We start from the raw sequence: 12,937 nt of genomic DNA, 5'->3' as shown, positions 1-12,937 counted from the left end.
GTGTGTGTGTGTGTGTGTGTGTGTGTGTGTGTGTGTGTGTGTGTGTGAATGTGATGACTGATCCACGAGGCACACAGGCCTTCAGGCTTTTGACTCCATGACAATGGCGAAAATGAACCGAGACCGGATTACACCAGTCCTACATTCCTCTCCAAACCTGTTTGACACACACACACTAATCCTGCACACACATACACACAGCCAAATCAATGAAGCAAGCCAATACATGTCTTACACACACATTCTGAAAGTTAAAAGAGAAAGCTTACAAATTCCATGTGTGCACATGGGGAATCAGAAAAGTCATTAGTGGGCAATCCTAAAATAGTTCTGTCAAAAACATTCAAAGGTATCACAATGACTTTGTTTCCCTGTAGTTGATAGCTGCTCCTTCACTGTTGTGCTTTTACATTTTTTTCAAAATTTCGCTGTTCGTCGAGCCGGATCCAATTCACACCCTTCTGTTTGTTGTAATGTACAGCGCCGTGGGATAGCCACCCGTCAAATCCTGCTTACCGTTGGCCCAGTTGAACGCCTTTCTAGTGCACAGCGGGGTGAGTGATTAGATCACAGAGCAGCACAAACGAACGACCTGCAGCGGGCAGTTTCAATGAAGACCCACACTGACGGAGGAGGCAGAGCCGCTCTGGGTTTAAAGAAAGGTCGCATTGACTTTTATTTCCGTTGGTTTTTCAGGTGGACTGTGCCTTCAAAGTGCTACTTGGTTTTTGATTGGATGTCCGTCCAAATCTTGTCCAATCCTTCCTGTCACAACAGCTCAGCTGTTATGCTTAATTGTGTAGCATTTCAAATGTCAGAAAATAGTGAAAAATCGGATTCAAAATTTCCCGGCGCCAATGGTGACATCATCGGGTTGCTTTTTTTTTTGTTAGAGTCCAACTCTGAAAGATATCCAGTTGTCTTCGTTCATTTTACAGTGATAATAAATAGAGAAAAGCAACGAATCCACACGTTGGAGAAGCTGGAAAAGAATATCTGGCATTTTTACTTGATAAATATCGAATAATTGTAGTGCTGGGTGACATGGAGAAAGTCAAATACCTTGATACGGCAATGATATTGCAGGGTTGGCCATTGGTGCATTCACAAAACATTTAAACAAAGAGATTTTTGATAAGTTATCATCAGTAATGTGGATATATTGACCAAGTGGGTTAATGGCAAATAATAAAAAAAAAACAGCTTCAACAGTCTGGTAAGTTCAGAAAATTACTTTACTGTAATGCAGCCTTTAAAACCAGGAAAAGACAACACTTATGACATACTACGATACACAAAATCTAGCCTCATATCGCAGTATATATAACCCAGCTAATGTTACTACATTACATTACAGTCATTTAGCAGACGCTTTTATCCAAAGTGACTTACAATAAGTGTATTCAACATAGGTATTCAAGAGAACTACTAGTCACCAGAAGTCATAAGTGCATCTCCTTTTTAAAAAGCATCTAAGAGCATGAATCAGAACCACAGTACAGTGCAGAAAGAAACTAATACATTATCAACCATTCTGTTTGAACACTTGATGAGGCTACTTATCTTTTCATCTTATCTGTCTTTTTTGGAGAAAAAGACAGATCGGCCCTGACGAGTTTGCTGCTATCTGCAGGATCACTGCTGCGGTTAAAGCCGCCGTCACACAGCGGGTCTTGTGAAACCTCTGTGCATGTATCGGCATGCGAGGCGCTGACAAAATGGAAACTGTCGCGTACTGTAAGGTGTCTCTTAAACTTGATGAGGTCTTGGTGGAGAAGCAGCTGAATGTTTACAGCCTCCGGTGTGTCGTCAGGACTCGTCAGAACAGGTGTCTCCAACTTTGATCCGCTCTCATTGCACCGCTTCCTCGAGTTCAAGCTCTCTCATTCGTTTCTGGTTCCTTGCAGGATTTTTTTATTTCTAGGATGTCTCTGTGTCGTATCTGTCTCTTCGTGTCTCCCATCCTCCCCCTACAGTGTCTCCCTGCTCTTCATGGCTTGTCGGCCGTGAGGCGGGTCATGACGAGGACTCGGTCTGTGCCAGTCCAGGTTCTTGTACCAGGTTTTGCTTGAACAGAGCCTCAATGGAAGAAGTGTTAACCTTTTACTTCCTTTTCTGTTTATCTTTTTCTCTCCCCCTTGCCATCACGCTGAGACTTGACTTAATTTAAACAATGTAATGTGTATTTAACATGTACGCTGCTTGAGATATTATACAGTATATACAACATAGGTCATGCATCACACTGGCACAGTTTATCAAACCCAAATATGTTAAAAACCGGTGCTTCCCCTCTTATCGTGAACGTTAATGGGCACGTCAACTGTCTGTGCACGGCATTTGAGGAGATAAAGCCGTAGATGGAAGACTTCATGAATGCCAAAACATTGAAACCACTGATTCCATCTGTCTTGCAGCGTAACGCCGACACTTGATAACTCATTTTCTTCTGCTTTGAAGTCTTTACTGAGTGCTATATACAGTACATGTGTCCATGTACTGCAATGAACACGTCACCAAAACTGTCATGTTGGTATGTTCACTGCAAAAAAAAAAGGGCCTTCCTCCAGATCTAGCTGTTATATGTTATAACGTGAATATGTTGAAGATGAAAAAAAAATGGAACCTCAAGCAAATCATGTTTATAATTAAATTTGTAATGCAAAATATTAATATACGATAATCCCAGGCATTGATACCCACACATGATACCCTCTATCCTGAGACTCTCAATTTGGATAATGTACACATACTTAATGTGACTTTAAGTGAGCACATATACAATAAAGTCTAATCCAAATGCGATTTAACAAAAACTACACTAAATTATGTTTTTGACTTTCACACAGAATTCTTGAGAAGATTCTTGTTGGCATATGTTGTTTTCCAATAAAAGTGTGTGTGTGTGTGTGTGTGTGTGTGTGTGTGTGTGTGTGTGTAAACCTCTTGTTGCTGTGGTTACCCTTTTGATATCGGGTGTGTGGAGATACTTTGATGTGTGATCCTGCAGCGTGAATAATTAATAAGGAAAATACTACAGTTTAGCAGCTGTTTTAAAATTCTCTTTATATGCATGACGAAGTCCTAATGGCGGATGTTTGATTGGCTTGAGGAAAATAAATGGACTAAAATTGTTTGAAACGTAATTTATTTAGAAAAACCTAAATCATAATCTTTAGTAACATGTTGCGTATCTGTACATCCAGTCTGATAATCTCTTATTTACTCTTTAAGATTCCCCCAACTTGGCTGATAACAAAGCTGTTGTAATTTAATTGACTGACACGTCCAAAACGACGCCATTCTAGGGAATGCATACATTTAGACCAATGCAACAATGTGTCGTCTTCACAGTCGGATTAAATGGATAATCCTGCATGTTAATCACACTCGGTGAGCCAGCGTGACTCATCCACGCTGCGTAGCACGTTGTATGCCTTCACCTCAGTCACCATGCATATGTATGATCCGGATGACCGTGTTAATCTCTGCAGCCCCTCTGCCGATTTGATGGGTGGATGACAAGTTTTTTTAACAAAGGCTTCGCCATGCTGTCACTTTTGATCCGCTGCTCAGCTTAATGGCTGCACAACTGATTTTCTCACCCCGAATCCTTCCAGATTTGATATTTTTAAATGTGTGTGCGACAGATGGTGATTTTGACATGGCTAGTGATGAAGCTTGCCCATATTGGGAACCACGCAGAGGGCAATATCGAGCAAGTACGGTCTATGCAGCCATGAACAATATTTAGCTTGATGTCAACCATCTGTGTGTTTGGCTGATGAGATAATGGCTGACTGCATAGAATATGTCAGTGGGCTCAGTCAGACAAACTAGGTACAGGAAACCGTATTAAAACTTCAGCCGTGTTTCAGTCCACTCAGCAGTCAGGGTCAACTTGTTAAATAGAACTGTAGCAAAAGTTGTGGATAGTACCTGCTACTTTTTGGAGTAAAAACCCTGCAGACTGCTGATTGGTCAGCGAGTATCGTCACTAGGGCGACGCGGGGCATCCTGTGCAAGCCCGCCATTTATAAATGGCCAAGCTACCGGCAATGGCGACGGCAACGTTTTTGTTTACTGGACCCAGATTTTTTTTAAAACAGCATCCGCTGTTACACACAGATCTTTTAAATTGACAGATGGTTCATCCAATCACCCGCCAATTACTTTTTTGAAAGTGTCTGCCCTTTTCCAAACAGTTTGCAATGTCTGCTTTTCAGACGGTTCTTGGTAACAAACCATCTGGCGGTTCAGGTTAGGTACTATGTGCAGTAGAAAACGGAAAGAGAAAAGCACCTGTTGAGTCGAGCAGAGCCATACCATGCAGTGCAAACGCAGCTTTTGTCTCGGTTTGGTTCAAACAAACTTTTGTAGTTTGCCCGTCTTTTGCCCGTGTGATGGTAGGCAACGTGAATAGGGTATTTTCCCCAGTTCACCTGATTATCGTCACAACAAAAGCTAAAATAATTGCCGCCGTGATCATTTTTCAGAGTTGTAAAATCCCATCCCGAAGTACTGGAAACTGCTGGGCAGTGTTGTGGCGTCCAAACTCAATGATCTCCTACTCAAACCGGACTTCATGTGTTGTGTTTCATGTCTCACTGGTACTCTCACCCAGGCAGCTCCTTACATTGTTTTCATGCTGCGTGTGTTTTCAGTCTAAAGTGAGGCAGTCCATACAACATGATTTTGACACCTCCTGGTTTTGTTTGTTAGTCCCTGTAACCTTGACAGGTAGACTGTGCTGTGTGTGTGTAAGTGTTCTTTTACACACTAGGAAACTGTAGGCAGAACCACACTGATCCACCCCCGCCCTCCCCAAATCCTTTTCATGGCTGTATAAGGCAGAGGCAAGATGAGAGCAAAGGGATTCTCTCCTTTGAGATGCTATTGTTTCATCATAGTCTCCTCTCTCAACACGATTTAGTCAAATCGTCAGCGCATTAAAGTTGCTTTAGTATAACCGCAGAACACCGCGACCTGAAAGATCTCTTTTGATATCCCCTCGCAGCGACGCCTTTTGATATGCTCGAGCGCATGTGTCCCATTGTGATCAGTTTGTGCGGGCTTACTGTACGCATCTGCACGGCTGCTGCCCCGACAAGTGCGGGGTTCGCGAGGGTTAACGACACCCTTTTGGCGCTTTGATGCGCATGCATCGTGTGAGCCTCCGCATTACTTCACAGTCGAGACTGAACAAGGACTCTCACGCCTGTGAAGTGCAGCCGAGGAAGTCTGTGATGCACGTTGTTGACTTTGATGATCCCCCAACACGCTCCAAAGTCTACTACACTGATCGCTCCGTGACGAAGGAGGCGCACACATATTAACCTTTCATCTATTACTGTCACACACACACGCACCACAGCAGTGAAATGCAGTGTTTTCATTCCCCCGACCTGGACTGTCACTCAAAGGAAACTTGGCTGCGTGCTGTTGCGGCAGCACTAGCCAAGCTCCACAAATTCCACCCACACACACACCTACACACACACCCTCCCACCTTGAGTCGGATTCATTTCTTTCTAGACCAGCATTCCATCTCCAATAATGCAATTTCTGCAGCAGTCTGTAAAGCAGCAGGAAATCGATACCTGATGAAAAAGCACTTTTCAACAATCCGCTCCGTCCATCCCTCGAGCTCGACTGCCCCGGTCCGCGGTTGGAGCTCCATCTAGGAGTTTGTTTCACGGCGGCTGTGTGTTTTGAGGCAGGCTCTTCCTGAGCGGCCGGACAGTGACGACAGCGGAGGATGCGCGGGTCCAGAGATCAGGGTCTTCGCAATTGCGTGTTCCATCACTAATCGTCTGGAGGACGGCGATGTTTGTGCTCTTCCTGTTCCCAAACACACGGGAGGAAGGATATTCTGAATTTACAGTGGCCCTGGAATACTCTCTCTGTTTTTCTCGTGTCACAGGCCTGGAACTGTGCTCCAGTCAGATTTTCCATTAGAAAAACCTTCAATTTCTCTGCTACTATCTTTTCCGGTTCTGCAGTTCTTTGTCCTACACTTGAGTGCTGTGCGAGTGGGGTTGAAAAGACAGTAATGTTGAATAGAAACAGGATAATGGGACGTGTCGACGCAGCGCCGTAAATGAGCCTCCAGCCGATGAGCCGCACTTCAAAGCAAAGATGATTCCAGGGTGGCCTCACTAATACCGGTATTAGAAGTTAATATAACTTTTAGTGTTGGTAGTCAAATACGCTCGCAGCACCGTGAGGGCTTACAATCTACTGTAACTCTCCGTCCTCACCTCTGCCTCCCACTCTCTCCCCTCCATCTTCACTGTAATCATCCCCCACCTCCGTCCCCTCTTGTCTCCAAGAAATGGAGCAGAAACTTCAAAGGGCACAGAAGCAGGGTGGCCAGCGGTCTAACGGCAGAGTAATTGCATCATCACACAAAAACAAAATGTCACTGGGTGGCCTTTTAATGACCCCCCCCACCCCCATAGACCTGAAGCTATTTTAGCAACTCTGTGGCCAGCATTTGCAGAATCGGCCAATTCAGAAAGACTGTAAATACTTTCTAACATTAAGTGCATTGTATTTGATGGTAAACTGAATATCTTGGGGTTAAGGACTGAATCAAACAGTATTTTCTGACATTTTATAGACAAATCAACCAGTTCATCAATCAGAGACATAATGTGCAGATTAATTTTACATTACTAACGTCAGAGATTTGTAAAGTCCAGCGATTGCCGGGACTGAAAGGTGCCCTGGTGACCGAGAGGTCACAGCTTTCATGCTCCACGGCGCCGCGTGTCCATCCCTGTGAAGTCAAAGTCAACAACCTTGCACTCTCACCTTTCTAATAACATGTGCAATCCATACCCATTTGTATTATCATTGCATTTGAATAAGCTGGTTCCTGATTCCATAGTGTCACATGGGAATTCCATTCCTGAAACGTGCTTTTCCTCGACGTCTTGCGGGCATTTCCTCTGGTGTGGCTCCTGTATGCCGTCACTGATGTTAAGTTCTAGATGAATGCTCATACAGAGGCATTGGTGGTTGTAAGTAGCTACAGCTCACGCCATTTGTACTGACTGCCTCTCCCACAGTCTTTTCACCTTTTCTTTAAGTGGCATTTGTGCCGTTTTGCTCTGTTTGAAAATAATAACACTTTTTTTTTTCTTTACACACACTGATTTGGATTTAGCCGAACACCAAAATAGTTTGCTGGTCTTCAGATTTAAAGACCTCTTGCCTTGTAAGAGTAGCACGGCCTAAGATATGCAGTCGGTTGTGCACTGCCAGCGACAGTTGTGTCGGAGGAATCCAAGAGCAGCGAGCTGTGATGCTAACTGATTCTTATGCTTTTGCATACCAGACACCCCGCTGTTCTCCCATCTGTTCCCACAGAGCTAATGTCACTACGCAGGCACTCGGCATATAGGCTTCATGGCACCCCACTAGGCAAATATACATTGTTATGTATACACATAACACGCACGCACACACACACTCTGAAGGCAAATATACATTCTTTGGCACAAGGGCAGGAGGAATGTTTCCTGCTGACAGTTTGCAGGAAGACCGAATAACCTTCCTATACACACACACACACACTGCAAGATCACAGTGACCTTTGACCTCCAAAATCAAATTGGTTCAACCTTGAGTCCAGGTGGACGTTTGTGCCAAATTTTTAAGAGTTCCCTGAGATGCAAGAGAATGGACAGGACGGACAGTCAGGCAACGCAAACGTGATGAAGCATTAAAAAAAGACGATACCTTTTGGTTCTGCTGCAACAATTACTGGGACTCTTGAACAGAACAGAGACCAACTTTTTCTACAATGACAACGGCTCATTGACTGATAAAAAGAATAACTAATCATTGCAGCTCCTGAGTTGGCATGTAGAAGGTGGACCAGGTGTTAGTGTGCCGTGTTGGAGTTTCACTGTCGCCGTTTGTTTCTTACATGTATCGGATACAGTGTGCAGGGAACAAGTCGCACATCACATCTGTGGGCGGCGGTGCTTTCTGAGTATCACAACAAGGTTTGTGGGAGTCATGTGAGAATTCACAGTTATGGTGCAAAGATTCATTAATAACACTTCTGATTGGTTTTATAATGTGGACGCGGCCAAATAAAGAACCGACATGATCTACAGCAAATCCTGAATGGTTTTAAGTATCTATAATATTCTCACCCTGACTTTCCATATTGTATTTTTACTATTGCGATTTTGGTCTGCATGACATCTTTTGCGTGTCGGTCCATCCTGGAAGAGGCAGATAGAAACGGTACATAAGCAAAATGTGTGTTATACAATAATATAAGTATACAATACTGTATTATTACACTATAATTATGCTAGCTGTTATTAAATCGGGCATATATGTTCCACTTGAATTACCAAACAACATTTACCGTACATCTCTGTGGTAATTACCCACAGTCTGAAGTGGATCAGGTGATTTTTTTTTTTTTTTTTTTTTTTGATTTTTTTTTTTGTGTTGAACAGCACAGGGACATAATGCTAATCCTGTCTCCTTCACTTGTCTCCTCATCTTGTCTGTTTCCTTCCCAAAGCTGACCCTTTGAATGACGGGAGTCTTTTAATTTGATTCTGTCTCAGTGAGGAAAGTAAACACGGGATCAATTGCTATTTATATGGAAATGTTGCCGGCCTCCGCCAGGATAATCTTCAAGTGAAAATAAACATATACTGTGTATACAGGATATACCTAATCGTAACATTCAACCCTTTATACAAACTGAATTGAAAGAAAAGCATTAGGGATGAACTGATTGATCGTCCGCGACCAGCCGATCAGTTTCATATTTCCGAATCATTTTTTTTTTTTTTTTTGCCAGTCGCATTTACCCACGCGAGGTGCTGCTGCATTATAGATTTATGTTGACACACAGTAGGTAACGGCACAGACATACACAACATGTGTCGGTGAGTGAAGTCCAAAATATGCTGTGAAGGAACAACCTTAAAAACATTTAGAACAACTTAACTTATTCAGACACTTATTGTATTGTAAGTAATTCCCGTACATGCTGCTCAGAGTATTTGCAGTGACAGACGACTAAGTCACTAAAATTGGCGCACCAAAGTAAAGTTATTTGTAGGCAATTTTTTCACCACTTTTATTGTAAAACGGCTCGTAAAAAAATGCAAAAGTCTGGACCTCGGTGACCTTAATGGTGGGTACGACCATGCTGATAAAACCTTTAAATGAAACCCAAAGTTTACGATTAGCTGGGAGCAGATTACCTGAGATAACAATGATCAGGGTCTTAAGGTAAACGGAGTATAGATTTAATCTAAAATGTCTCAATTTTCTTGACCAATCCCTTGTTTGCTCTCTGCCCTGAACAAAAGGCGCTCTCATATTCGGGTCACCGGTCGTCCAATTCGGTGGATCCGAACCCCAAACCCGTCGCCAGATTTCCCGTCGCCTCGTCTTCTGTTCAACTCTCCTCTGCAACCGTCTCTCTGACTTTCTCTGCCTCTTCACTCTTTGACTTTGTGAGCCCTTCCCTCCTCCACCCTCCCATATCATGTCTAATTATCGGAGTCGGTGCGAGTGTCTACGGGGAGATCCTCAATACCTCCTCATCAAAGCCTCTGTGTTTGCTTGTTTATCTCTGGCTGCTATTCTAGGCGCTCTCCTGGAGCCCTGATGAGACACAAGCCTCCACTCCCTACGGAGGCTTATACTGTAAGCTGTCGCTGCACCTACAGTCATTCAAAACACTGCCAAAGTGAGATTGTTTCTTTCCACCTCTGTTAGAAAGGCCTCTTGTCTCTCAATCTCTCTCTCTTGCTCTATCTATCTATCTATATATCTATATATATATATATCTCATCTCATCTCATCTCATATGGCTTTCAGCTGATACTTCCTCGCTGTCTCGCCACCTCAGTTCCAGCGTAATGAAAGGAATGCTAGAGGTTTGTTTCCCCATCAAAGCACCTCCCCTTGCCTCTTCTTCTTTCACCCGTCTGCCCCCCTTCCCCCCCTTCCGTGCGCAGTGCACCTACATTATTTCATGTGGGCCCTTTTCCCTTTTGACCCCGCAACCCGCCCCACACCTCGAGCACGCCGGAGGAATCCTTCAGGTGTTTCTCTCCCGTGTTAACTATCGCCCCCGACGGCCCTGTAAGATCTACCGTATTGGAAGAGCAACAAAAGCATCAGCGCCAATGAGTTGCCTTCTGGGGAGAAATGAGAAACCTCGTTTGTGGAGGATGTGAGTGTCAGGTTTTTGAGGGAGAGAGATGAGTAATGTGGCTGATTTGTCAGAGCTTATTATGGCAGTGTGTGAGGTTATTTTCTTTTCTTCTATAACTGGAAGTGTCGATGTGCAGCTGTAGGTAAGATAAGGTCACCATTTAAGTTTTATTTTCCCATTGGTGTCCATAGACGTTCGCTTGTTTATGAGGTTTTGCAGGTTGTGCATCTGGAAGTGTGTGTGTGTGTGTGTGTGTGTGTCTGTGTGTGTGTGTGTCTCCTTAGTAGGCACATATTTTGCGCTTCAAAGCTCTGTGATGGCGATTAGCGACAACGGCTGTGACAGTGTGGTATTTGTTACAGAAATAGGGCGCCGCATCGCTCAGATCTCCCCCAATACCAGATCCCAGTTGCTGTGATGGCTAAATGTGTTTTTTGGTGTAGAACAGATCTCTTTACACGCCACGTGGGATTGTCAGTGACTGGGAGATTATTGCTGCCATCGCGGATAAAGCTCCAATTTACAATAACACTATTTCCACTATAATTATTCTTATCATATTTATTCCATTTTTTGTCTTTTTTTTTTTTTTTTTTTTTCAAGAAACCCGCTCAGTGCAGAACTCCATGTAGAACAAAAATAAGTTTCTCTCCCGAGAAGTTGATTAACAGCAGAGTTGTGCCTGGTGATGGCAGGAAGTCGCTAATGACTGAGTTGCTGTGAGCTGGTTGCTATGTATGACTCGAGCCTGGGCTCTCTCATGTGCCTCCGAGTTTGACGAGCTCAAATATTGTCCCTTTTAGTGTGTCGGCTGCAGGGGAAAACAAATACTGCTTATCCTCGTTTTCTTAGAGATGCCAGAGGCCGTGTCGTGACAGAAACGGAAGGCCTAACGCGGGGGGGGGGGGGTGATTGTGGGTCTTTAGTCACAAAGGGAAATACTACCACGACTGTCCAATCACATGGTTCACAAATGGCGAAAGTCACTGAAGCATCTCCATTTCACAGTTGTAAACATTCCAAATGTTCGGATACATGACATCAGCTGACAGGAAGTCAACATTGAACCAAGCTGTCGTCTAGCATTGCAGTTCCGTTGAGACGGCCTATATCCTCTGATTTTTGCACCGGTGAGACTCAGAGTTTGGGGACTGATGCAGAAATATTTTTAGTCCACAGTCAACTACAATTGCAAAGACCCACAAACCTCACACAGGCCGCAAAGACTAGACGTCTCAACAGGAGGATTGCAGAGGATACATCTGAAGTAGAGCCCCGGGTTTGTTCCCTCCATCCAGACATTACTGTATTTATTTAACCTCTGACCTTCAACCCTGTCTTGTTGTCTCACAGCTGCCAGGATGGATGAGACGGAGAAGTACCAACAGCGGCTGGAGGCCATTGCTGTGAGTCCACACACACACACACATGCATTAATCTGTGTATAGACGAATCCAGCGACTGACGCATGTGTTGGGCTCTAAAGCGGTGGCTTCAACCAAGAAAAGACACGTTTGGGTTAATCACAGTTGCCCCCGCAGACAGACATGAAGTGGAGGGCTCCCAGAACTACTTTGAAATTGTGACGACGCCGATGTTTTTCGGACAAATAAGTCTGAATGTTAAAAGAGTAGCTGATTAACCTCAGCAGGAGTTAGCTTATGATTGATCATCAAATTCCATGATTTCTTGCATTGAACTCTGAAGAAATACATAAATAATTAAATAAATTTACATCAAAGAATACATCCACAGAGCATTCAGAGAGGTGGGGAATAAAATATTGCTCCTCCTAAAAGAGAAAAAAACTATTATTATTATTACTTATTAATCATTTCTAAGTGAATGATAGCTCACGTTTTGGTTACCACTGCTAACGAGGCTTCACTCCGGTACCAACCAAAAATCACAGCTTTAATCCCTGAGGCGCTACGTTAGCATAAGCGACCGCTGCATCCTGTAACTTAACGTTGTAGCTCCCTTTAAAGAATATACGCCGTATAACTGCATGTACCCTGCACTACACCACTAAACATTACCCAAAGCTAGACAGCCATATCCTAAGACTACCATAGAATACATTACATGAATCTTGAAACACCACCGCACAAAGAAACCTAAAATCTATATCCATCCGTCACTGGACGTGACGGTCTTTCTGAGTCCCAATCCACCCGACCATGAAATAAGGAGGTTGTGCAGCGATCTTGCCAAATAATGAGCCGTAGTTGTCTGTTTAACTCTCAGAATGCGAAGGAAACATCCGGCAGGCTGTTGAAACCGGATAAGTTTTAAGTTTTGTAGATTATACATGAGTGTAATAGACATGTTTACGAGGGACGTGTCTGCATGCCCGTCTACTTCCGATTCGTCTACATGGAGAAGGAGCTCTCCGAGCTGTCTGTAACTCCTGAATAATTGATGGCGTGAGCGGTGTGGTGAGCCGGGGTGTCCCGGGTCCCACGAAAAACAACACCGGGTTTCCATAGGGACAGCTGCTCCGAACATCAAGAGATATAGAGTATACCTGATGTCTGTGGTGACAGTGTCCTGGTGACAGATGGTTGACCAGATGTCCTTGTTTTTATTCTTTCCCACTGATGTTTTATTCACTGCCATCTCTTCGCTTTCTTTGTTTCTCATCATTAATTTACATCAGCTCGAATACGTATGAGTTCCCTCCATCTTTTTATTTATTTGAAAGTGTGCTCTGCCTACACCTATCTACAT

Source organism: Anarrhichthys ocellatus, unplaced genomic scaffold, assembly GCF_004355925.1.
Source record: "Anarrhichthys ocellatus isolate YVR2014 unplaced genomic scaffold, GSC_Weel_1.0 scaffold61, whole genome shotgun sequence".
Taxonomy (NCBI): Eukaryota; Metazoa; Chordata; class Actinopteri; order Perciformes; family Anarhichadidae; genus Anarrhichthys; species Anarrhichthys ocellatus.
This window is presented reverse-complemented; position numbering follows the sequence as displayed.